Raw genomic sequence first — 24,317 nt, 5'->3', positions numbered from 1 at the left:
CTCCACCAGTTCCTTGACCATCTCCTGACTGGAATCGAAGACATCTGTGGACACTACGGACATCACCACTGGAAGGACAAGTACGGATCTGTTAAAGAATGTCAAATATTACTGTCCCTCCAGGGTTTGTGCTCTGCCTGAAAAAGTCCAATCCAGTATTTGGTAGAAAATAACCAATTTGAGGTTGTCTAAATAATAACAATACAGCTGAACAGGGAATAGAAAATAGATTGACTCGTCGATATCACCCCATCCACACACTCAATTTTGAAACTGAAAAAAGCATCGTGCATGTCAGAAATGAAATTGTCTTTCCATGTCGTACCAGAAACTATAGAACAACCGCTGTTGGTGCAGATTGAGCATCCGTCTGGAATTTGAAGCCCGCTTCACCTTGAGCAAGAAAATGCTCATATTAAGACTGTTTAGCTCTAAAGGCTTTAGAAGTGCATCGGAAATCAAAACAACAAAACTATCATAAAACCCCTCCAGCAAACACCTGTTTTCTCTTATTATAGTTCTGTTTTCGCATTGTGAGCATCAACAAACTCCTTGGTGAGACAGGATGTAAAATAGAAGTTACGTGTCTTTAATTATGGTGTTATGCAAAGATACAAGCCTCATTTTAGACTAATGAGGTGTTATTGTTATGATTTCAGAGCTTGTTGTAATTTTTCCCTGAGGACGACACATGCTGTTAAGATGAAGAGTTATGAGCACAATAAGAACTTTAGGACCAAACTGTTACAATCAGCCTTAATGGAATAATAGGAGAAGCTTATAATGATTGAGACTGTTTTTAATTCATGTGGAAAAAGTTCGAAGTTTGAAATTAAAGTTTAAAAAAATCTCATCTTTGAGCTAAAAAAATTATGGAGTAAAAAGGACCGAACCTTAAAAACAGGTCATATAACTTAATAAATGAACAAATCACAGTGAGATTCACACACACATAACGACTGAAGATTAAAAAGATGAAAGATTAAAAAAAAAAGTAGGTGAGACATCAGATAAAAACACGAATGATGCAACAAGGCAAAAATAATGCAAAAGACTAAACATAAAAACGACAAATTATGCAAAAAGATGAAAATGTGTAAGAGGCAAAGATGAAAACAATATAAAAGAACGAACAAGACAAAAAACAATATTAAGTAAAACAATGTAGAAGACATATGATGTAAAATGCAAAGTCTCACTTATTTGGTGATTTTTGTCTTTATTTTGTTTATTTTGGTTATTTCATCAGGTGAAAATAAAGAAAAAGAGTGCAAGAAGAAAACAACAGAAACAACACAACCAGATTAAAACAATGTAGGCATTTTGATCAAAGACAGAATCCCACCTGTAGGCTCTGATTTATTTATTTTTATCCTTATTTTGGTCATTTTCTTTATTTTGATGCTGACTAAAAACAACATAAGCTAGTTCAAGACGACCGTAACAATATAAAAGATGGTTATTGATGGTTTTTATACTCTACCTTATGGTCTGAGCAGAACAAACACTTAAAAAACAACAGAATATTTCAGAAATCCTGAGGAAAAACTCCAAAAACAGAACATTAATATCATTATCATTTCTATCATGATAAGTATGAGTGTTTTATCACCCAGTCCTATCACAATACACCTTTAATGTGGTCTTCAATTGCCGCCCTACTCCTAAATGTATTATACAGTTCATTATTTTTAACCCATAAAAGACTCAAACAGCTACGGATCTAAAATGTTTAATAACTTCTGAACCTCTAAACCTATCAATACTTTTAAATAATTCAGGTAAAATACAATTTGTCATCTTTTCATGGTCATCAGATATGACCCATTTGGACGTTCAGAGGCTCTGTAGTTACCGTGGAAACACTGTCATCTTCTACAGCATTGATTCACCAGTAAAACCCATGGAGTTGGATCAATGACAGTGGATGGAGACGCTTGGTTTATGTTCAGTTATTGATATCTTTGCTGAAAAAGTCACTTTTTCTGCAGTTTTCTGTTTCTGATATAAAAACACTGGTCTACAATTTTTACCTCCGCCAAGGAGGTTATGTTTTTGCCAGGGTTTGTTTGTCTGTCTGTCTGTCCGTTAGTGTGCAACATAACTCAAAAAGTTATGGACAGATTTTGATGAAATTTTCAGTGTTTGTTGGAAATGGGATAAGGAAGAAATGATTAAATTTTGGTGGTGATCGGTGGTGGGGGTACCCACGGGGGGGGCCCATTTCCAACAAACCCTGAAAATTTCATCAAAATCTGTCCATAACTTTTTGAGTTATGTTGCACACTAACGGACAGACAAACAGACAGACAAACAAACAAACAAACAAACCCTGGCAAAAACATAACCTCCTTGGCGTGGGGGGGCCCATGGGGGGGGCCACTGATCAGCCTTGGCGGAGGTCTGCGCTCTCCGAGTGCTTCTAGTTACCTCCGCCAAGGAGGTTATGTTTTTGCCAGGGTTTGTTTGTCTGTCTGTTTGTCTGTTTGTCTGTCCGTTAGTGTGCAACATAACTCAAAAAGTTATGGACAGATTTTGATGAAATTTTCAGGGTTTGTTGGAAATGGGATAAGGAAGAAATGATTAACTTTTGGGGATGATCGGGGGTGAGGGGGCCACTGATCAGCCTTGGCGGAGGTCTGCGCTCTCCGAGTGCTTCTAGTTTAGAAATGATTTGCTTCAGAGATTAAATGTGTGAAATGTTACGTATTTTAATAAGATTAATTGGAAAATAAATGACAAAAGTGCCGGTTTGCTAATGTTTTCAAGGTATATGATTAAGTGTTATTACACATATATATTGGTTTATGTACATTTATATAATAGTTTTATAAATCTTCCACTAAATAGAACCTGTAAAGTGAATGTATTCTAATGTGCAGACAGTGTTTTCAAGTAGATCTTGTAGCTCTGAGACAAATATTCCTTTTGAGTCAAACCCATTCTCTCGTTAATTCTTGAATTTCACATTTTAACCCAAGGCTGTATCTTGGAAAGTTCAGCCAACCAGTATTTTTGACTTGATTTTTCTTTATCAGTGACTCTCATGTGGTAAAATTTCATGACTTTTATTCTGGAAGCATTTCCTTGTAGACCAGTGTAATCCTCAACTTTAATCTGAGCTTTTATGAACATCTACATCATGGGTCGGCAGCCTTTGCGATCTAAAGAGCCATTTTAGGACAGAAAAAGAAAAACACTATCTGGACCCAAAAGATACCCTTATACCTTTCACTGAACTGGTGACTATTTAAGAAGCTCTTTAGGATTAGTTTGTACAGAATATGTGGAGAATAAATCAGAGTTTCAGTGCATTTACAGAACTACAAAGAAACAACAAAACTAAAGAAAACAGTGATATTTGTCGTTATTTTTGTTTGATGCAAAAATCAACTGATAAGTGAAGACTTTCTTTGCAATGGAGAATACAGATGAATACCTTCAGTGTCATAAAATTGAAAAAGTAGTCTGCTTTTGCTACTTTTGCTATTTTTTTAATTCATTTAGAGTAGAGTCTATATTTTTACAACTGCGTAACATCAGAATCACTTCATTTCTATGGCAAAATGTGTACAAATAAAAGTGTTATTCATGTGGTTTTTGACAAAGTTACACTGAGCTACTGGAAAAGGGCCCAACAGCCATATATGGCCCTGGAGCCACAGGTTGCCTACCCCTGATCTGCATGATCAGTAAATTGAATATAGGAAAATATCTGATTGTCACTGAAAAAAAAGCAAAATACGGAGAATATTATTCTAATAAATGGTGATAAATCATTAAAGGAAGTAAAAGTAGTACTGGATCTTTATGGGTTGAAATGCTCACACTGTCGAGCACTATATACATACGAGCATAATGACAGATAATTACAGCTGTGATTGTGGAGGATCTCTTAATTCTCTCCTTTAGTTTTGTGTCATGCTCAGCGTGCGTCATTTCCTATTTTAACCTCTGCTTAACGTTTTCCTCTCCAGACTAAATCGCTTCAATAAAAAATACATAAAGAAGTGCCTGATCGCAGGCGAGCGCTCCAAGGAGCCGCAGCTCATCGCCTTCTACCACAAGATGGAGATGAAACAGGCCATTGAACTGGTGGAAAGCGAGGGGGAGTCAAGCTGCCGTCTGCGATGCCCTCCACCGTTTCCATGCAGTAAGTACCACATATTCAGTCTGGAGGAACTACACCCACTAATAACTCACAGAAGTCCTTATAGTGTGGAGCTCTCACTGTGGGCGCTCATCTTCACTTTTGCAGTTAATAAGACACTTAAGTATATTGACATAGAGGATCATTTAAAGCAGTGATAAGCGCCCCAAGTGGTCTGTGAGAGGATGTCATAAAAAAGTCAAATTTATATCAGTGTTTCTCAAATCACCCTCATGTGACTTCCAGAGCAAAGTTACTAGTACAGATGATTGTTTTCTAAATTAAAAGTGGATCAAATGTAGCCTAAATAAGCCTAAGAGTGGACTTCAGTGGATATGTCTATGCAAACCCATGTTTTGTATCTTGGAGAAGCTGTGGCTCAGTTGGTAGAGTGGGTTGTCCAACGACCAAAGGGTTGGCGGTTCGAATCCTGGCTCCGACTGTCCACATGACTGTCCGTCGAAGTGTCTTTGGGCAAGATACTGAGTGCCTTGCCTGGCAGCAGCAGCAGTGAGTGTGTTTGTGAATCTGAGGCCTTGTAAAGCACTTTGGCCATCATGAAGGTGTATAAAATGCACAATATAAATTCAGTCCATTTACTATTTATTGTCCTATCAAAGACCTCTCATGATGGAAATGATGTGGTGGAAATGAAGTAGAATAGCTAACTAATCAGAAACGAAGAGTGACTTGAACAGTTCTAAAATACAACAATGGATCGATGATTGAAGAAGAGAAAAGCTGGAGAAACGACGACCAACGTTAGCAACAAAGTGCAAAGACATTCTTTTAGTATGGAGCTGTTAGCACCGTTTGTAATATACTGCAAACTTAATTTGTAATACACAAAATATAATAATATTGTAATATAGGCTGTTTAATTAATTGATTTATTTATTTTTTCCCAAAAAATATTCAATTTTGATATCAAAATTTCCAAAAGCTGTGTCTTGAAAGTGGTAAGAGATAAAGGCATATTGTAAATGAAAAAAATATTGGGAACGATCCAAAGTTTATGATGGGAGTGAATGTACTAATCAAATTTGCATATTATGATGTCACAGTGGTGGTGGCCATTTTGGATTGCATAACTTTTAGTAAAATTTAACTTTGAACATATTTACATGGAAGTTTTCTTTGTGTTTTTGTTTTTTGTCATCTTATCCTTTAAATAAATAAACTTAAACATTATTAGAAAGTAAAATGCAGTAAGTTTTAGTAACTTTTTAGCCAAGCAGCATAGTAGCAAAATCTGCCCTTATTTATCAAAACTAAAACCAAATAAGCTTTATTTACTTACTAAACCAGCTCAGGACCACACCTTTCAGACTGGATTTTCTTTTTCACTTCGAATAGAAACATGCCCTGAAATGGTGTTAGGATTAAAAGGGCACATGTCCGCCATCTATTGGTGGGAGGTGGTAACAGGATTTGGCAACTCTATCTGGAGCTATGGTCTGTTTCATCTATATTATAAAAGCCAAGTGGCCTCTGTGTGTATGCACTTGTGTGTGTGTGTCTCGGGATTCACACAAAATCCGGAAAGAGCTGACTACTGCAATTTGGCATACTTATGTATTTTTGGTCAAGGAAGACAGTAGTGAAAACGGCAAGTTGATAGGACCAATATTTTGGGAGATATCAGCAATTTTGGAATACAATAGCCTTACAATCATGTTGCTATGCCCAGAACGCTTTGGCGGTGACTACTGGATAAATGTGGTACAGCATGCATGAATACACAACAGTATAAAAACTACCACATCTAGAACCCGTGGATCCCTACCGGTCAACGCGTTAGTTCAATTATGTTGCTTGTCACCATATTGCAACTTTGACACTCAAAGGGTTAATATTATGTTAACCGACAGTTTCAAGTTTTAGTAAATAGGTTAATATCTTGCTTTTTTTCGTACAAACATCTCACAGAAATAGGAAAAGTGTCAGGATGCTGAAGAATAAAACTAAACAAGTTGGAAATAGATGTATTTTTATGTTGTGAAACTGCTTCGAGTGTATAAAAATGCAGAGAAGCTGCAAAACAAAACTCAATGTTTGCACAGTACCACAATGTATAATCTATTTTCATTTTGTTAAAATGGAAACTTTGTACATTTCAAGAGCTGGTACTGAAGCCAATGTACTATCATTATCTGCGCTGGTATCAAAAGCTGTTCAACGATACCCAGCCCTGCACAGGACAGACATTCGATGTGTCCATGTGGCTTTCATTTCTTTCCACCGGGCTCTCGTACACATCGATAGTCGTAACTTTTTCCTTCTTGTTTCCCAGGAACATTCAGCCCAAGAAGCCTCCTCCTGCTAAGCCTGTGGAGAGGGCTCTGCCTCAGCTGCCCAAAGGCAGAGAGGAGGAGATCAGGAAGATCCTCAGGAGCAACCTGCAGAGGACACGACAGAGGGTAAAGCTGAGGATTTGTTGTTACCGGTTAAAGCTTATGGTCAGTCATCGTGTGTAACAGTAATGTGATATTCTATTTTAGTTAGTTTTATAACACAGAGTTCACAAAACTCATATTAGTAGTCAAAGTCATGTTGTTTCATTTGTGCTGAGAGCAGATCGATTAAGTACCACTTATTCCATATTAGCTGTTATTGTATTGATGGGCCTGAGTTAGAATTGATCAATAAAATATCATCAGTCATACATCAGCTGGTGGTCGCTTTGATTTGTATAGATGCACAGAAAAGCATGTGTCCTTGATTTACATAGTTACAGAGGATTATTATGTAATTCTGTAATATTATTATTGTTACGTAGCCTAAGTCAGTGTAGTATTTTAGCAGTCCATTCAGATTTACCAGGAATTCCATCTGTCCATCTAATTTTTTAGACACTATTCATGCTTTTCAAATTCAACACACCATCTTTACCACTAGTAGAGGTGCAGTGCACAGTGTAACGGCTGAATTTCAATTTTTGGATTTTTTTACAATTTTTTTCTAAATTTCAACTTCGAGAAATCATGTGGACAAATTTTCTGACACTATACTGATTCTTTTCAAATTTCACACAAATGTTCTTTATTTGTGCGTTTTTCCTACCTTTCACATTTTTTTTTTTTTTTTTTTACAAATTTTTGAAAAGTTTTTGAAAAGATTGAAAGGTAAGACTCAAAATGAAAAAAGGCACATAATAATTTAAGATAAGAAACACATGACGAAAATTTATTTAAAAAAAACTAGATATGATTTCGCCAGCCGGTCAGTACTGGAATGATTCAAGTTTGTGTGATAGTCATGCACTTTTGTGATTTTCATATGTTTTGAAAACTTTTCTGTCAGTAAACATAATTTACTGCGAAATTATGCATTAAATAATTCATTCATACATTTATTAAAACAAACTTTTCTACTCCACACAAGTACAATCTTTGCCAAAAAAGTAGGAACGCAAGTATAAAAGTACATAAAGTCAAGTTCTTGGGGAAGAAATAGCAGTTTTAAAAAAGTCTGGAGTTTTCATTTGGATAAAGAGCAAAAACCCTGTATATACAGAGATTCTGACATTGCAATGAAGTCACACTTTGTTTTCATGTATATGTACAGGTTTTTGTTTGTTTTGTTTTCTTATAATCCATTTCATTTGTAAAGACTAAGTGGGATTATTTGGTTTTGTTGCATATTCGAAATAAATAAATAAACAAAAATATATACATTTATTTTAGCTTATATTGTACAATATTTACATAAATTAATACTCATGAAGTTACGTGTGGCACAGTTGTTCTGGGTTCAGTCCAGAAGGAGGTTTTGTGTTTTCTCCTGTGCCATGCTATGACCACAGTACCAGTTTGGATCTGGAGACTCCTCGGTGCTACCTCCTGCTCCTACTGTACTAAGATGGGTTAAATGCAGAGCAGGGGTTTCCCATCAGGACAATGAATGAACCAAGAAGAAATTCTGTTCTGTTATTACTTTATATTATTATCCTCAGCATCATGTGCAACAGTATTTAATCTTCAATATAGTGCAATTTCTAGCGAGACTTCTTCTCTACTTGTATATAGAATACAATACAATACAATAAATCTTTATTGTCACTGTTACAGGAAAAATGAAAATCTGTTTAGCAACAAACACTTAAAATGCTAAAAAGACTATAAAAATATCACACAAAATACAGAAAAATATTGGCAATATACCAAAACTACAAAAATAAAATATTTAATATACATCGATTTTCTACTGCTTATCCGGGGCCGGGTCATGGAGACAACAGTCTAAGCAGGGATGCCCAAGACCCTCCTCTAGCTCTTCCAGGGGGACCCCGAGGTGTTCCCAGGCCAGCCAAGAGACATAGCCTCTCCAGCGTGTCCTAGGTCTTCCCCGAGGCCTCTTACCAGTGGGACATGCCCGGAACACCTCCCCAGGGAGGCATCCAGGAGGCATCTGAAACAAATGCCGGAGCCACCTCAGCTGGCCCCTCTGGATGTGGAGGAGCAGCGGCTCTACTCCGAGCTCCTCCCTGGTGACTGACCCCTACCCTACCTAAGGGTGCGCCCAGCCACCCTGCGGAGGAAACTCATTTCAACCACTTGTATCCGGGATCTTGTCCGTCTTCTTGTCTCCCCCTTGAACTGCCACCTTATCGTGGTGGGGGAGTTTGAGCATCCAATGATCCCAGGAGCTATGTTGTCAAGGCTTTATGCCCCTGGTAGGGTCTCCCAAGGAAAACAGGTCCTGGGTGACGGGCCAGACTAAGAGCAGTTCAAAAGCCCCTATGAGAGATTAACAACGAAGGACTGTGACGTCGCCTGGCATGGTGCAGCCAGGGCCTCACCCTGGAGCCAGGCCTGGGGTTGGGGCTTGAAAGCAAGCGCCTGGTGGCTGGCCCATCCTCTGGTGGACTCACCACCCACTGAGGGAATCGTAGGGGTTGGGTGCAATGTGGATTGGGTGGCAGTCAACAGCAGGGGGCTCGACGACCCAGCCCCCGGACACAGAGTCTGGCTCTTGGGACATTAAATATGAAAATACTACTAAAATAGCACAAAAATATTCAAAAAGCTGACTATACTACAGATAAGAAATATGTACATATCACAATCATGTATGGGATGATGATCGCAAAAAGGCTCATTTTAAGCCTTTGGAAATCTGAGACTGTGCCTCTTTTGAAAACATGGTTGACAGACCTGACCTCTGTGCTTCACATGGAGAAGGTTAGATACAACATGAGTAAGAATCTAAAGACATTCTATCAGATTTGGCGGCTTTTTTTGGACCAAGTGGCTCAAACCAATGAAGACCTTGGCCAGGGCAGTGGTCCATAACATGCCACTCAGTCTTTGTTTTTTGTAGGAGTCTGTGTGGAGTCTAGACCAGTTTACTAGTGATGAAACATCATGTACCTTATCATTTGAGTTGAATGCCCTATTTTATTTTACTGATGTTTTGGTTTTTGTTTTTTTGTGGTATCCTTCTCTTTTTTTTATTTATCAATTCTTTTCTCCTTTGCATTCTGTAAGTTACTTGGCTGTTTGAAAACAATAAAATATTGAACAAATAAAAAAGAAATATGTACATATAAGGAGATATACAAGGTAAAGTCAAAATAAGGTGCATGGGTTGTGTTTATTGTTCTGAGGTTGGCCGGTTTTATCAGTTATAAGTTGTAACATTAACAGGTCAAGTATATCTTGTTTTTTCTTGTGGATTACTGAAGTACTGAAATGTTTGGTTTCGTTGTTGTTTGACGGTTTATTCTGTATCTGTTTGTGCCTCCCTCAGTTTGCGCTCCTACAACAGACAACACTGGTGGCAGATCCGTACGAGGACGCTTCGGTGATTTACTTATAAAGAAACAGAAGATGATCGAGTTGGAAAGAAGGTATGACTCGTCGTGTGTGATAAACAAGTCATTCAGTGTGACACCAGCTAATGAATGAGTGCAGCAGAACACCCAGATACACTAATAACACACACAAACAAACAAAACCAGGGTATCACGCCTCTGGAAAACCTGGAAAAGGACCTGACCAGTTTTCTAGTCAGGAAAATATATGGAAAATGAGAATAAAGGCCAATGTCTTGGAAATGAGTAAGTTTATCCTGGAAAATTATTTTCTTCACCTGCCTTGTGACCTTGTGTGGATAAAATGAGATGAAACAAGAGAATTGTTTTACATTGATTTATTGAAAATATACAAATATTTAGAGGAAGTGCGGGAGAGAAGTAAGAGAGAAGAGAAAGTTTCCAGTTGAACATTGTAACTCCAGTTTGTCATGTTAATGAAGTGCTCTGCTGTAATCTGTGGGTGTGTTTGCATTATTCTATAATACATTTATCATAATTATTTTTCTTTTTTTGTTACTCTATTTTTATTGTTGATTTCTGTATAATATTAACATGAGGGACATTTGGGATACATTGACCATAAAAAAAACCTTTGTGACTAACAGTTGGTTTTAGTAATGTGACATTGAAATAGAAAATGCACTGGAAAAAAATCAAAATCTTACAAAGTGTATTTTTCTCATTTCATGTCCAAATATCTCATCACACTTAAATAAGACATAATCACCTAAAGAGTAACTTTTCAGTGAGATGTAAGAACTTATTTTTAGACAATAGATCTTGAAAATTTTATTTCAAGAAATCTTACCAAGATAATTTTCACTTGTTCCTTGCAGATTTTTTTTGCTTGAATTAGGCAAAAAAAAAAACATTGAATTTATTTCTACCATTTATCATGACACTCTCTTTCTTGAGTCCTCAATCTATGGGTCAGAATCTCCAATCTCAAGTATTCCATTCACAATTTGTAGCCAGTTGTTATAATTATTTTCATAGATAAATTATAGCCCTAGACTGCACATCAAATGTCTTGGTATCAAACATAGAAAGATCTGGGTAAAACGCAAGTTACAACTTCAGAAAAGAACACTTCCAAAGAATGAGGGGGAATAGATTAGTGCAGGGGTGTCAACTCACGTTAGTTCAGGGGCCACATACAACCCAATATGACCTGCAGTGGGCCGGATGATTAAAATAATAACACAATAATACAAAATAATATCAATTCCAAAATTTGTATGTCTAATTTCTATGTTTTTAGAGTGAAAAAAGGAAAATTATATTATCAAAATTTTTACATCCTTTAAAAAAAGGTGGAAAAACATGAACAACCATGACCAAAATTAAATTTATTAAGAAAAAAGTGCCATTTTAACAATTTATGCCATTATTTGGCCTCAGCTTCTCATTTTCACATGTTCATTACAACTTGCAGATCACAGTAGATCTACGAATGCACAAAACATTTAATAACAGACAGAATATTGGTACAATTACTCTTAATTCTCTTAAGACATTTCAGGTTGTTCATATTCGTTCAGGTTTTTCACATTTTTTGTAAAAGGCTAGTTTGTAAATGTTAACATTTTTGTGTAATTTTACTTTTTTTTTTTTTACACTAAAACAAAGAGAAAAATTTGTGGTTTTCATTATTTATAGGTTATTATGATAGTATTTTACTAGTCTGACCCACTTTAGATGGAATTGACCTAAAATTATTTTGACATCCTGATGCTGATATCTTCAGTGTAATTTTTGTGTTTCACTGATTAATCCCCAGGGCCGGACTGGACCCATTGGCGGGCCGGATTTGGCCCCCGGGCCGCATGTTTGACACCCCTGGATTAGGGTATGACATGATAACTGGTCTCTGTAGCGCCTGAAAATGTCCTAGAAAATAATTCCAGGGAAAGAGTGAGAACCCTGAAAACTTAAAGCACTGCTCTTCTCATTTCACACTGTGCCTGTAATAAGTAAACAAGCCGGGCAGTTAAATAATTTAGCATAAACTTCGTGATGCTTTGTGTTGTGATTAGACCTGACCTACAGTAACTTAAACTAATTTTCTCGACACAAATGACTCCTGATTTATTCGTGCGCTTGATTGGCTCCAATACAAACTCCCATTTTATGAGGTTGTAATTAGAAAAATGAAAAGTGACTCATTTGAGGTAAATCAAAACCACTAGACGCTGCTGTAGACTTGAGAGGATTCCTGCAGAGACTAATAGACCACTTCGTAACTTTAAAGTTTCTCCCAGACACTAATAAATGATGACTCGGTGGAAGTGCTTTAGTTTCCGGCTGTAATTTTCACAAACAGTAGATGCGACAGAACACAGAACGTGTACTTCAACTAAACTTTACTCAATAACGGTGGTGTTTCCCGAGGCAGGTTATGTAGCCGTGTTTCGATCATTGCGTAAACATTACAATGAAATATCCCTGTGTTTTCTCAGATAAAAGAGATGAATAACTACTTGACGGTGCCTGCTGCTCCTCCCGACTCCCCGACCATGTGCCGAGCCAGACTGGCCTCAGGTAAACACATCCATCTCTGTTGTTTCCGAATGCTAACACACACAAGCTCCCACTTCACATACCGCAAGATACCATGTAGAACAATAGGACAGCTGCGATGGGGTTAACCCTTTATAGGGGACTCATAGAAATACTTCAAAGTCAAAATTTAAACCGTGGTGTGTTATTGGAGGACATAACTAAGACTTTATTACTTTTGCGGAATTTTTTTTTATTTTTTTTATTGTCATGTAGAAAATCAAGGTCAATGACGTTACCATATTTAGTTCCTTACCCGTAAGTTGCAAAAAAAAAAAAAAAAAATCCAAGAAGTATACATGTAAGTTGAAAGGAACATGTATTTTAGAACATTAGAACATCACTTTTAGAACATAAATGCTGATCCAGACACCTGTCCACATCCACATTATCCCTTTGAACATCATTCCTTACATTAGTACCATTGCGTCACTGTCCTCACTGTAACTGTTGCTGTCATTAGCCACTTTTACACAGAGATCCTGGAAAAAAGGTGAGATGGTGATCCCACCTTTTTTCCACCATTGACTGATTTCCACCGCCAAGGAGTAACAGAGGTGAGACAGGCTGGACTTTTACACAGCGGACTTGTGTTCTGGAATCAAAGGGGCGGCGACTAGGGATGTCCGATAATATCGGCCCTCCGATATTGGCATAAAAATGTAATATCGGTGAATATCGTTATCGTTTTTTTTGCCTATCACTAAAACCGATAAAATAATGCCTTGATTTCGCCAGCATTTACCGACACGTAAATGAAGCATTGTTTGTAGCTGAAAGAAATGTGCAGTTTTCAAAATTGTACAGTAGAGTTGCCACACTGTAATAGACTCATGGAGGGAGGGAGAGAAAATAAATAAATATGGCATTTTTTCCACAACTTAAGTTGAAGTATGTATTCTTTGCACAGACAGTGTTTACATTTTGAAAGCCTTGTTGTATCTGAGAATGCATCCAATGGGGCATCACAATAAAATTAGGCATGATGTGTTAATTCCATGACAGGAGATATGTGATGTTACCTAAAATTAGTTTAATATCCCACATATATCGGCAGCGGTATCGGTAGATATCGGAATCGGAAATTAAGCGTTGGACAATATCGGCATATCGGTTTTTGGCAAAAAGCCAATATCGGACATCCCTAGCGGCGACGCATCGCAGCATATAGTGTGACGTATCACTTCCGCATCGGAAATACCCTGAGCATAGCGGTGTTGCCAACCTCTCCAGAGTCGGCCCATCTTTCACCGTTCCACAAATGTTAGCATGGATAGAGTCGTCCACCCGTAGTGACAACAGCTCGCGGATCTCGGCGTCTCCCCAGTTCGACTCTTTCTGGTTGCATTGATATGCTTGTTTACTGTACAGGGTGGGGAAGCAAAATTACAATGAACATTTAGTTGTTTTTTCTCAGCAGGCACTACGTCAATTGTTTTGAAACCAAACATATATTGATGTCATAATCACACCTAACACTATTATCCATACCTTTTCAGAAACTTTTGCCCACATAAGTAATCAGGAAAGCAAACGTCAAAGAGTGTGTGATTTGCTGAATGCACTCGTCACACCAAAGCAGATTTCAAAAATAGTTGGAGTGTCCATAAAGACTGTTTATAATGGAAAGAAGAGAATGACTATGAGCAAAACTATTACCAGAAAGTCTGGAAGATACTATTAAAGAAGAATGGGAGAAGTTGTCACCCGAATATTTGAGGAACACTTGTGCAAGTTTCAGGAAGCGTGTGAAGGCAGTTATTGAGAAAGGAGGAGGACACACAGAATAAAAACAATTTCTATTATGTACATTTTCTTGTGGCAAATAAATTCTCATGACTTCCAATAAACTAATTGGTCATACACTGTCTTTCAATCCCTGCCTCAAAATATTGTAAATTTTGCTTCCCCACCCTGTACATGGCCCGCGCTCATTTTTAAATTCCCCCTGCACATGTGAAGGCACTGGCATGGATTCTGCGGCAGCCGCCCCAGGTGTCGGAGCTTCATGCCACAGGTGAAAATATCATGTAGCTGCAGCACCAGTAGCACATTGGCACGAAGCCGCGGCACCTGTGTCACGAAGCCACAAAACGTCACACCTCGGTTGCGGAACGAGAGGTGTTCCTTTTACACAGCGTTCCAGAATCATGATTCCACCTTTATCAGGGCTCTGTTACTACCTCCAGAGGCGTTACAGAGCCACAATAAAGGTGGGACCAAATGATCCCACCATTTCGTTCACACAGACGTTGTTCCAGAATAAAGGCGAAATATTCCTGTCACAGAAGTGCTGTGTAAAAGGGGCTACTGTCTTGTAATGTATTCGGAAATTACCAAAAATAGTCACTTGTCCGATAAAAGGGTTAAACAGTCATCAGGCGTTCTATTTTGTCAGGGTTTCCAAAGAAACACTGCTGCTGTTCTGTTCCAGCCGCAGTGATGTTTCAGTCAGATATTTCCCCACAAATGGAAATGCGTTTGCATGTTCCAGCCAGCATGTAAACCAGTGTGTGGTTTCATTTTAGGCAGAGATACTGATTTCAAACCCGCTCAGCAGAAAGAGAACAAAATCTGTCAAGGTATGTAGCGAGTGTAGAGGAGAGAGATGCATTATGGTAACCCGACAACAACCCTAACACGCATGCTTCACAGACATTGCTTTTTAACATTCATCAGTGATCATTACTAATGAGAGTAGCTAGTCAACAAAGTCGTGTTGTTCTGTGGCATGATATGTGTGATGGTATTAGCTTGTGTTTTTCAATGTGAAGCCCACCTCAGACCAAAGATTCACAATAGGGTTCCTACAGGTTTTTACAAGTTAAATTGAAGACTTTTTAAAGACCTTTTTAAGACTACTCAGAAGTGAATTTAATGCCCATTTCACAGCCCTTCCCCTCCACTCATGACAACCAGGTTGAAAATCGTCTTCCAACCAAGCATTATTACCCCCTACCCCCCCAAAGAGGAGGCAAGGGGTATTGTTTGTCTGTTGGTTTGTTAACACTCTAGCAGCAAAACTATTGGTTGAATTCATACCAAATTGGGTTATAGATTGCCAGAGACAGTGACCCAGAATAGATCTGATTACATTTTAGGTACAGTAGGTCAAAGTTCAAATTTTTAATGAGTTTTTAAAATAAAATAAGCTACAATATGTGCGAGGGGCGAGGTTTGTTGTGCCTGGCACCACTTGTTAATTTGTACTTCCTCATCCTTACTTTTTGCCTAAGAAGTTCCTTAAACTTCTCAAAGTCAGCTTTCTCAGGTGACTTGCATGACTAATGACTGCACATATTAGCGATTTCTGCAAAGTTAGCAATAATTGGTTCTTAATTCCAGTGTAAATTGTCAGGTTGGAACAGGTGGAAACTGTCGACTAATGTACTTTCTTTGCAGCTTGGACATTTAACAAACACATTTAAACACAATCCAGCCAACAAGTTTATACACAATTACAGGTTCATATCAAATTTAATACCTTTTAAATATTTTCTAATGGTATTAAATGCAGATTTGTAAATTCAAGACTTTTAAGACTTTTAAGTACCCCCGCGGGATCCCTGGACAACACCGTTTCAAGATGATGCACGGAAAAGTTGTAGCAATGTCAGTAGTCCTGTCTCAGCTCAAGTCACCGGGACATTGCCTGTAACTCAGCTTGACAATTCACCAGTTGTTTGTTTTAAAAGTTAAGAGCAATATATAGGGCAGGTTTTCAAACCTTATAGGGGTGGATATTTTCCAAGGAACCCCCCTCTTTACCCTCACTACATTTGCTCTTAAAACATACAAGGTGTCCATAAAGTCTCTTTACAGTTTAACATATTTATTAGAAAAGTAAATGAATAGACAAATTTGTGGAAAGTATTACAAAATTAAAAGTAGATATTGAAGGTTTATTTGACTCATTTAATCCACCTCTATATGGACACCGTTAGTTACAGGAATCACATCCAGACGGTACTGGATTTGTTTCCATGTTGGCTGTATTATAGTCTCATCAGTGGTGTCAATGACATCAGCGATCTTTTCCTTCAGGTCGTTGATGTCCCGTGTCTTTGTTCGATACACGATATCTTTAACATAACCCCATAGAAAGAAATCCAGGGCAGTGATATCTGATGAACGAGGTGTTCAGGGAATCGGACCATCCCTTCCAATCCACCGGTCTGGAAATGTTAGGAATTTAGGAACCCACCAACATGCAGTCCCAAATGTGGTGGTGCACCATCTACCTGGAAAAGGATGGGTGGTTGAAGGTCATCCAGCTGTGGTGACACATACACTGGAAAAAAATCAAAATCTTACAAAGTGTATTTTTCTCATTTCTAGTCAAAATATCTCATCACACTTAAAATAAGACATAATCACCTAAAGAGTAACTTTTCAGTGAGATATAAGAACTTATTTTTAGACAATAGATCTTGAAAATCTTATTTCAAGTAATCTTACCAAGATAATTTTCGCTTCTTCCATTAGCAAATTTTTTTTTTTTTTTTGGCTTGATTCAAGATTTTTTTAAATAATTATAACAAAAATAATTATAACAACTGGCTACAAATTGTGAATGGAATACTTGAGATGGAGATTCAGACCCATAGATTGAGGACTCAAGAAGAGCAGTGTCATGATAAATGGTAGAAATAAATTCAAGATTTTTTTTTGGTTAATTCAAGCAAACAAATCTGCCACTGGAAGAAGTGAAAATTATCTTGGTAAGATTACTTGAAATAAGATTTTCCAGATCTATAGTCTAATAATCAGTTCTTATATCTCACTGAAAAGTTACTCTTTAGGTGATTATGTCTTATTTTAAGTGTGATGAGATATTTTAACTAGAAATGAGAAAAATACACTTGCTAAGATTTAGATTTTTTTCTAGTGTATTCAGTCAAAAGGTCAAAGTTAAACATGTGCAGTAATTGATCTTGAAGAAAAATGAACCAATGATTCGATTGCACGTGATCCACAATGTGATTAAAAACTTTCATAACCACTGAGAAAATAAAACAAATCTGATTAACAGATCTCATCAATTGCTTCCGTAATAAATGTTTTAAATTGTAAGGACACTTTGTGGACACCCTGTATCTCTTACATTTTCTCGTAGCTTCCCCACTATCCCACTGTTTTAACCTCTGTCAATCTTAAACCTTCAGAAATGCTGCTATCTAGATAAAACAAAAACACCCGAGACTTGTAGTATCCACATACGTACAGTAGATCCTTCCCTGAATCATTGTGACCCGATCACATGACCACTGCTGGAAGAAAAGAAGACGTGAGTCACGACTACCAGTTAATACAACATGGATACTGAACCACATGTGTTCCTGTCCTTGTTGTCTCTGGTCACAGCTTTTGTTCAGTTAATGTTTACATTTTTATTATGGTACGGCTGATTACATTCATACCAAATCAGCTGTTATTTGAGGAATGTGCAATAATTCCCAGGTGTTATCAGTCCACGTGGTCATGTGATATGCGTTTCAGGCATGTTAGAATGTCCAGAGAGTATTTCTAAGACTTTACTTAAACACTAGTGGGCTTATCATTATAGTTTTATGCTTTTGACGGTCGTCATTTTTCTGCATTGTATTTGGACACAACTTGACAGCCATAGCACTGTTGTCTGTACTTACGATCAATAAGTTACATTCACAAGACCATCAAATATTTTCACTGAGCAAAGGTGTACAGCTTTACCATTAGCTTTAGCATTTAATGTTCATCATTAGTTTATCAAGATGGATAAAGATGGTGAAAACTCTTCTCATTATGAATTTTTGGTCTGAAGTGGGCCTAAAGTGGAAATGTTTCAGCATGTGTTTCATTATAAATCATTTGACTTGCATTGTTTTCTTTATCATTTTTCTCATGTGAAATGTTTTGACAGACCACATTCTCCTTTCCTTGTACTTTGTGTGTTTGTGCATGCACTGCAAAAAATGCCATGTTAGAAATAAGCCTAATAGTCCTAAATCTGGTCAAATTGGCTTATATTGAGCAAAAAAAAAAAAAAAAAATCCGCCAATGGGGTAAGAAAAAAAATCTTAAAACAAGCAAAAAAGTGTATCAACTAAAAAACCATAATGTGCCTTAAAACTAGACAAAAATGCTGGAATTTTAGTAAAGAGTGCTTAGTACAAGAAAGAAAATCACACTCATTTAAGATAGAATTACTTTAACCTCCTAAGACACAGCTATGGGTTTTCTGTCCACATTTGTGGACAAGAGTTTCACAACTTTATACAAAAAAAAAGAAAAGAAAACTGTCCACCACAAAGAACATTCCATAAAAATTTTAAAAACTACATCTGAAAAAACTGTAGCATCATGATGTTTCCAATATAGGCACTTATTTAATTAAAAAAAACAAAAAAAGCTTGTACTTTGCTGACATTTCCTGGGTCTCAGGAGGTTAAATGAGGAATTTTAGTCTCTGACTGAGCTGGATATAAGAATTTAAGTGTGAAAATATGAGTAACAAATACAAAAAAAATCTTAAAACTAGAAGCACTCGGAGAGCGCAGACCTCCGCCAAGGCAGATCAGTGCCCCGGATTTGGATGAAAATTTCAGGAAATGTTGATACTGGCACAAGGAACAAATGATTAAATTTTGGGGGTGGAGGGGGGCACAGATCTGCCTTGGCAGAGGTCTGCGCTGTCTTTTGTACTAGGGATGTTTAGCTAAGTAGGTAACATATGGGACTCCAATGCAGAAGACCTGGGATTAATTCCCAGTTGAAGCGGTCATTTTCAGCTCAATCAAATGCTTATTACCTCTGCCAAGGAGGTTATGTTTGTGTCAGCGTTGGTTTGTCTGTCGGTCTCTATGTTAGCAAGATAACTCAAAAAGTTATGGACGGATTTGGATGAAAATTTCAGGAAATGTTGATACTGGCACAAGGAACAAATGATTAAATTTTGAGGGGGGGGGGGGGGGGGGGGCACAGATCTGCCTTGGCAGAGGTCTGCGCTGTCTTTTGTAGAAAAGCACTCGTAGAGTGCAGACCTCCACCAAGGCAGATCAGTGCCCCCCCCCCACGCCCTCCACACCCGATCACCACCAAAATTTAATCATTTGTTCCTTGTGCCACTATCAACATTTCCTGAAATTTTCATCCAAATCCGTCCATAACTTTTTGAGTTATCTTGCTAACATAGAGACCGACAGACAAACCAATGCCGACAAAAACATAACCTCCTTGGCAGAGGTAATAAGCATTTGATTGAGCTGAAAATGACCGCTTCAACTGGGAATTAATCCCAGGTCTTCTGCATTGGAGTCCCATATGTTACCTACTTAGCTAAACATCCCTAGTGCTGTTAAGGACCAATTAGCTCGTCCTTATGGAGACATGAGTGCTCACGTTAAACTGACTAAGAAACCACCTCTCAAACAAACTGATATTAATCCATAACCGTATATCCTATCTCAAACACTCTTCCAGGTGAGACTTGCAGAGAGTCTTTTGAACGTATCGATGTATAATATGTGGAAAAAAGTCGGAATTGAATAAGCAGTGATTGTGGGAACATGGAGTTAGTCAAACATGTTAGTGACAGAAATTTAACATGAGAGTGAATGAGAGAAAAAAATGTCTGCGACATTCCTACTGGCCATAAGATTTTTTCAGTCATTTTTCAAATTAGTCAAGGGTCATGTTAAACTGTGTTATCATTTTTGTCAAGTTTTAAGCCTGTAAATAACAATAAATGGTTAAAAAAAAAAAAAAGTTAGTTGCATTCATTTCTTAAGATTCTTAAATTGAGGAGCTGCGCAAGTGGTTTCAGTCTTAAAATAAGGAAAATCATCTTAATCCTTTGCTGAGGTAATTTGCACAATATTACCATACCTTGTTACTAGTAAAATCCAGCTTGGTATTAGCTGGAAAACCTTAAGAAAAAGTCAGATATATATATATATATTTTTAAATAAGAATCTTTTTCTTATGTAAACATTTCTTGGCAAGCTTTTTTTCTCTAAAAATAAGACAACTGTTCTAGAAATGAGGCGTTTTTCACTTTCTTAGATATCATTTTTTGCAGTGCATTGTCGGACCACCTGACGGACTATAGCCAGAGGGTCTGTGTTGATAAATGGTTATAAACTAAATATAATGTACCTCCCTGTAGATCCCCAGTCGTACAGTGTGAAGCCATCCTCAGGCGACGTGCCCACCATCCAAGTGGACCTGGCCTCCCCTCAGTCCCCAGACTCGGTCAACCTGTTGGATGAGTTAAAACGGGCCGACCAGCAGAAGCAGGACGAGGACCAGGGCCTGATGATGAGGCCTCCATCGCGAGAGGGCAGAGCTAACAAACAAGGGGAGGTGGAGAGCTCCAAGGAGCAGCAGAAGCTAATGAGGTGCCTGAGCGACCCTGGTCCCAGCGCAGACGAGGAGGAGGAGGACGAACCCTTCCTGCCTTAGAACGACCCGACGGACGAGGAAGGGGGTCAGTCTGCACCTTCACCCGGTTAGAGAGGAGCGGTCTCCTGCACCGCTCGGCTCTAAACAATCTCTTTTGGTCCAGTTACCAAACAAGCCAAAACTGCTAATGCTGTACGAACCCTGAAAACAGAGCGCAAAAGGAGATTACCGGAGAAGAAAAAGAGCCATTAGTTTGTTATTGTCATTGCTCTTTATTTTTTTAGACAGGATTGAAGTGGCAGTCGCTGCTGTCGGAGAGATTTGGGGGGGGGGGTTTATTGTTGATAGTCTGAGACATTCAGGAAAGAACTATGCATTACCAAAGGTTTGGACTGTTTTAGTATTAGACAATGTCATTTTTATTTTCTGCTCAGACTGTAATTTGGGTTCTTAATGATTTTGTGTTTGTGTTTTCATGTTTAATTCTGTCTGAAGAGCTGCATTCTCTGAAGACATGCTGGCCCTAAATGTAATCAACAAAGAAAGCTACTCTACTTTAACGTAGCTTTTGACTTTTTACCATCGCACTTTGATTTTAGTCTTTAGGTTGAAGCCTCTTTCACTGAAACTGTTCATTGTAGAACATAGATGAAATTGCTGGATATCCAAACATGTACAGTGTAGCTAGTTGAAAATCTTTTTGCCTTATTTTATGTCTAATCTTTTCACTTGGTGCAATTTATCTGTCTTTGTCGGGAAAAAAAAAACACTTTAATTTCAGGGGTACTAACATCTGTTTGTGATCAGATGCCAGACGTTCTGTTGGAGTTCGCTGTTCGTTGGATGTAGGTTTAATTAAGCTGGATGTGTATTTTAAAAGAACCACAGTTCAGACTCGCAGCTCGGAGCGGGTCACGTGGACGTCCTCGCCGTTGTTAGATGAGATTTCATATCTCGTTGCTTAAAACACACGCAGTCTCACTTTAGTCCGTTTTGTCCTGGGAAGTGGAGTGTTTGCGTATGAAACAGGCAGTGATGCAGCACAGATGTTCTGATGTCAGTTAGCTAATTGAATCCCCGTCCCAGACTTGAAACCACATGTTCTGTCTTTCTTTCTGTGGAGCTGCTTTTTGTTGTTTTTACCTCGACGTTGTAAACACCCTTTAAAACTCACTGAGATATGAGGTACAGAATTAAAGTAAATGTCTTAACTGAACTGAACAAGTGCCCGACTTAACCGTAACCTTGAGACCCTTTATGTTTTCCATTTTTAAACCACTACGATTTTATCATTTTACTATTTAAATTTTTATCTTTTTTATTATTCCGGGTTAGCTCACTAATTTTCATTGGAAGTATTTTACCCCTACATCACTGTTCTGTATGTTAAAGCTTCAGTAGGCAATTTGTTTTAGGCAGTGTCACGAAAAAAAAAAAAATCACTCTCGCCCTTTAATATGTTGTACTTTAAGAGATCTGGGACGAAACTATATATCTGCACCTCCTCTTGGCTCTGTTTTCAGACTTGAGAAAACCTGGAAGACAGAGGATTTTGACCAATCGTGATTGACAGCTGTAATGGCCAATTGAGTCCAAGACAACGTCAGGCGTAGGGGTGTGTATCAGCAAGAATCTGGCAATACGATACAAATCACAATACTCGGGTCACGATACAATGTATCACGATATATCACAATATATCGCAATACTGTTAAAAAGGCATTTTTTATTGGTTTTCTTTCTTTTTAAAAAAGATTATACCCTGGAAGAACGGAATTACGCCAGAAATCTGCACAAATACTATACACATTTTTATTTGATCACATCAGGATCTAATGCTGTATCACAAAATGTTTCTGTGTTCAAACTTAAATTACGTTTTACAGACATTACAGTTTAAAATCCTGTTCAAATGTTCATAGTCTTTTAGTTCAGAACTAAAATGACAACATTATTTTTGTGCAATCCCAACAAAGGAACTAACATTATTTAATAAAACAGTGTTGAATAATAAGAAATAAAATATAAACAAAAAGGAAAAACAACAAAAATGAACCTCCACAATATCTGCACTTGAATAAATACCTAAAAATATCGATACAGTACTTTTTCATATCGATACAGTATTGTGCAATGAAATCTCGCGATATATTGCAGAACCGATATTTTCTTACACCCCTAGTCAGGCGTGTTTTGTACGTAAAGATGGATGTAGTAAAGAAGTGAAGAAAAAACATATGTCGTCTATTGGCGGGATGTAGTTAAGGTCATTAAGCCACGCCCTCTTCATGCTAGTCGGTGGACCAAACTAAAAACTCAAAATACGCAGTTAATAGATTGCCTGTAAATGCAACTTCCGCCCTCTTTATGTAAAAATTATCAGGTTTACTAGTGTTTAAGTTGTCATTTTTCAGATTCATTTGTCATCAGTTGATGATATAAACATCTTAATGATAGAATCCAGCGTTGCACCATCTATCTTTATTTACAATTTATCTGTCAGACTAATGCCGCGTTTCCACTACATGGAACCGGCTCGGCTCGACTTGACTTGGGTACCTGGTCCTATTCCTGGAGACCGTTTCCATCACAGGATACTATCGACTTCATAGCAAGACGGCGCGTTACTTCCATGTCGTTGCTGATAAACTCGCTCGTTGCATGTTGTCTCGTCAAGCTCATACTGAGTTTTTACGTCTGAACCTCTTCGACCGACCATGGTGTAGTTTTGCGGGCTGTCATCATGTGGATTAACCTACCACTATATTTACTGTTAATTTCCGCATCTGTTTTTTATAAAACGGCGGATCACAGAGACGACTCTCTGACCAGACTCTCTGATCAGTGGTCTGCAGTGTTTACACGTCACGTTTTAGTATCTGTTCCCCAGTCCTGGAACCTTGGCGGAGATGATACCAAAAAACTAGGACCGGGTACCAGATTCCTTGTCCTTTTTCGTAATGGAAACGCAAAAAGGCCGAGTCGAGTCGAGTCGAGTCGGTACCATGTAGTGGAAACGCGGCATAAAAGTGGAGCTGAAGGAGGATGGGATGTACTTCCAAATTTGGGTGTTTACATTTGCTCCTCATTATTGCCTACTGAAGCTTTTAAAGTAAAGGTGGAGTATCTACACATCTGTCTTGAAACCCTAGACTGTAGTCATGTCATGGCAAAAAATGCAAATCTATGCAGTGTAGATGTATAAAAGAAAATGTAAATTAATTATAACACACTATATTTATTACTACCCTTTAAAACAGAATTCTTGTAATCTTGCAAATGCGCAAAACAATGAAGCAGATGTTGAAGCTAAACTCTAAAAACGGGCATTAGCATTTAAAAAAAAAACTGATTAAAAAGACAAGTTTTTGCACATCTCAAGTGGATCTGAACCTTATCTGCAGGCAC

The 24,317-nt window shown here is 37.9% G+C and overlaps 1 pseudogene; it reads left to right on the top strand.

Moving 5' to 3' along the window:
- LOC115435818 (sodium/hydrogen exchanger 1-like) lies at positions 1-22,388 on the top strand (annotated as a pseudogene).
- Positions 22,389-24,317: the final 1,929 nt, after the last annotated feature.

This window comes from Sphaeramia orbicularis, chromosome 16 (assembly GCF_902148855.1).
Source record: "Sphaeramia orbicularis chromosome 16, fSphaOr1.1, whole genome shotgun sequence".
Classification (NCBI taxonomy): Eukaryota; Metazoa; Chordata; class Actinopteri; order Kurtiformes; family Apogonidae; genus Sphaeramia; species Sphaeramia orbicularis.
The sequence above is the reverse complement of the archived record's forward strand: the minus strand, read 5'-3'. Positions and strand labels throughout refer to the sequence as shown.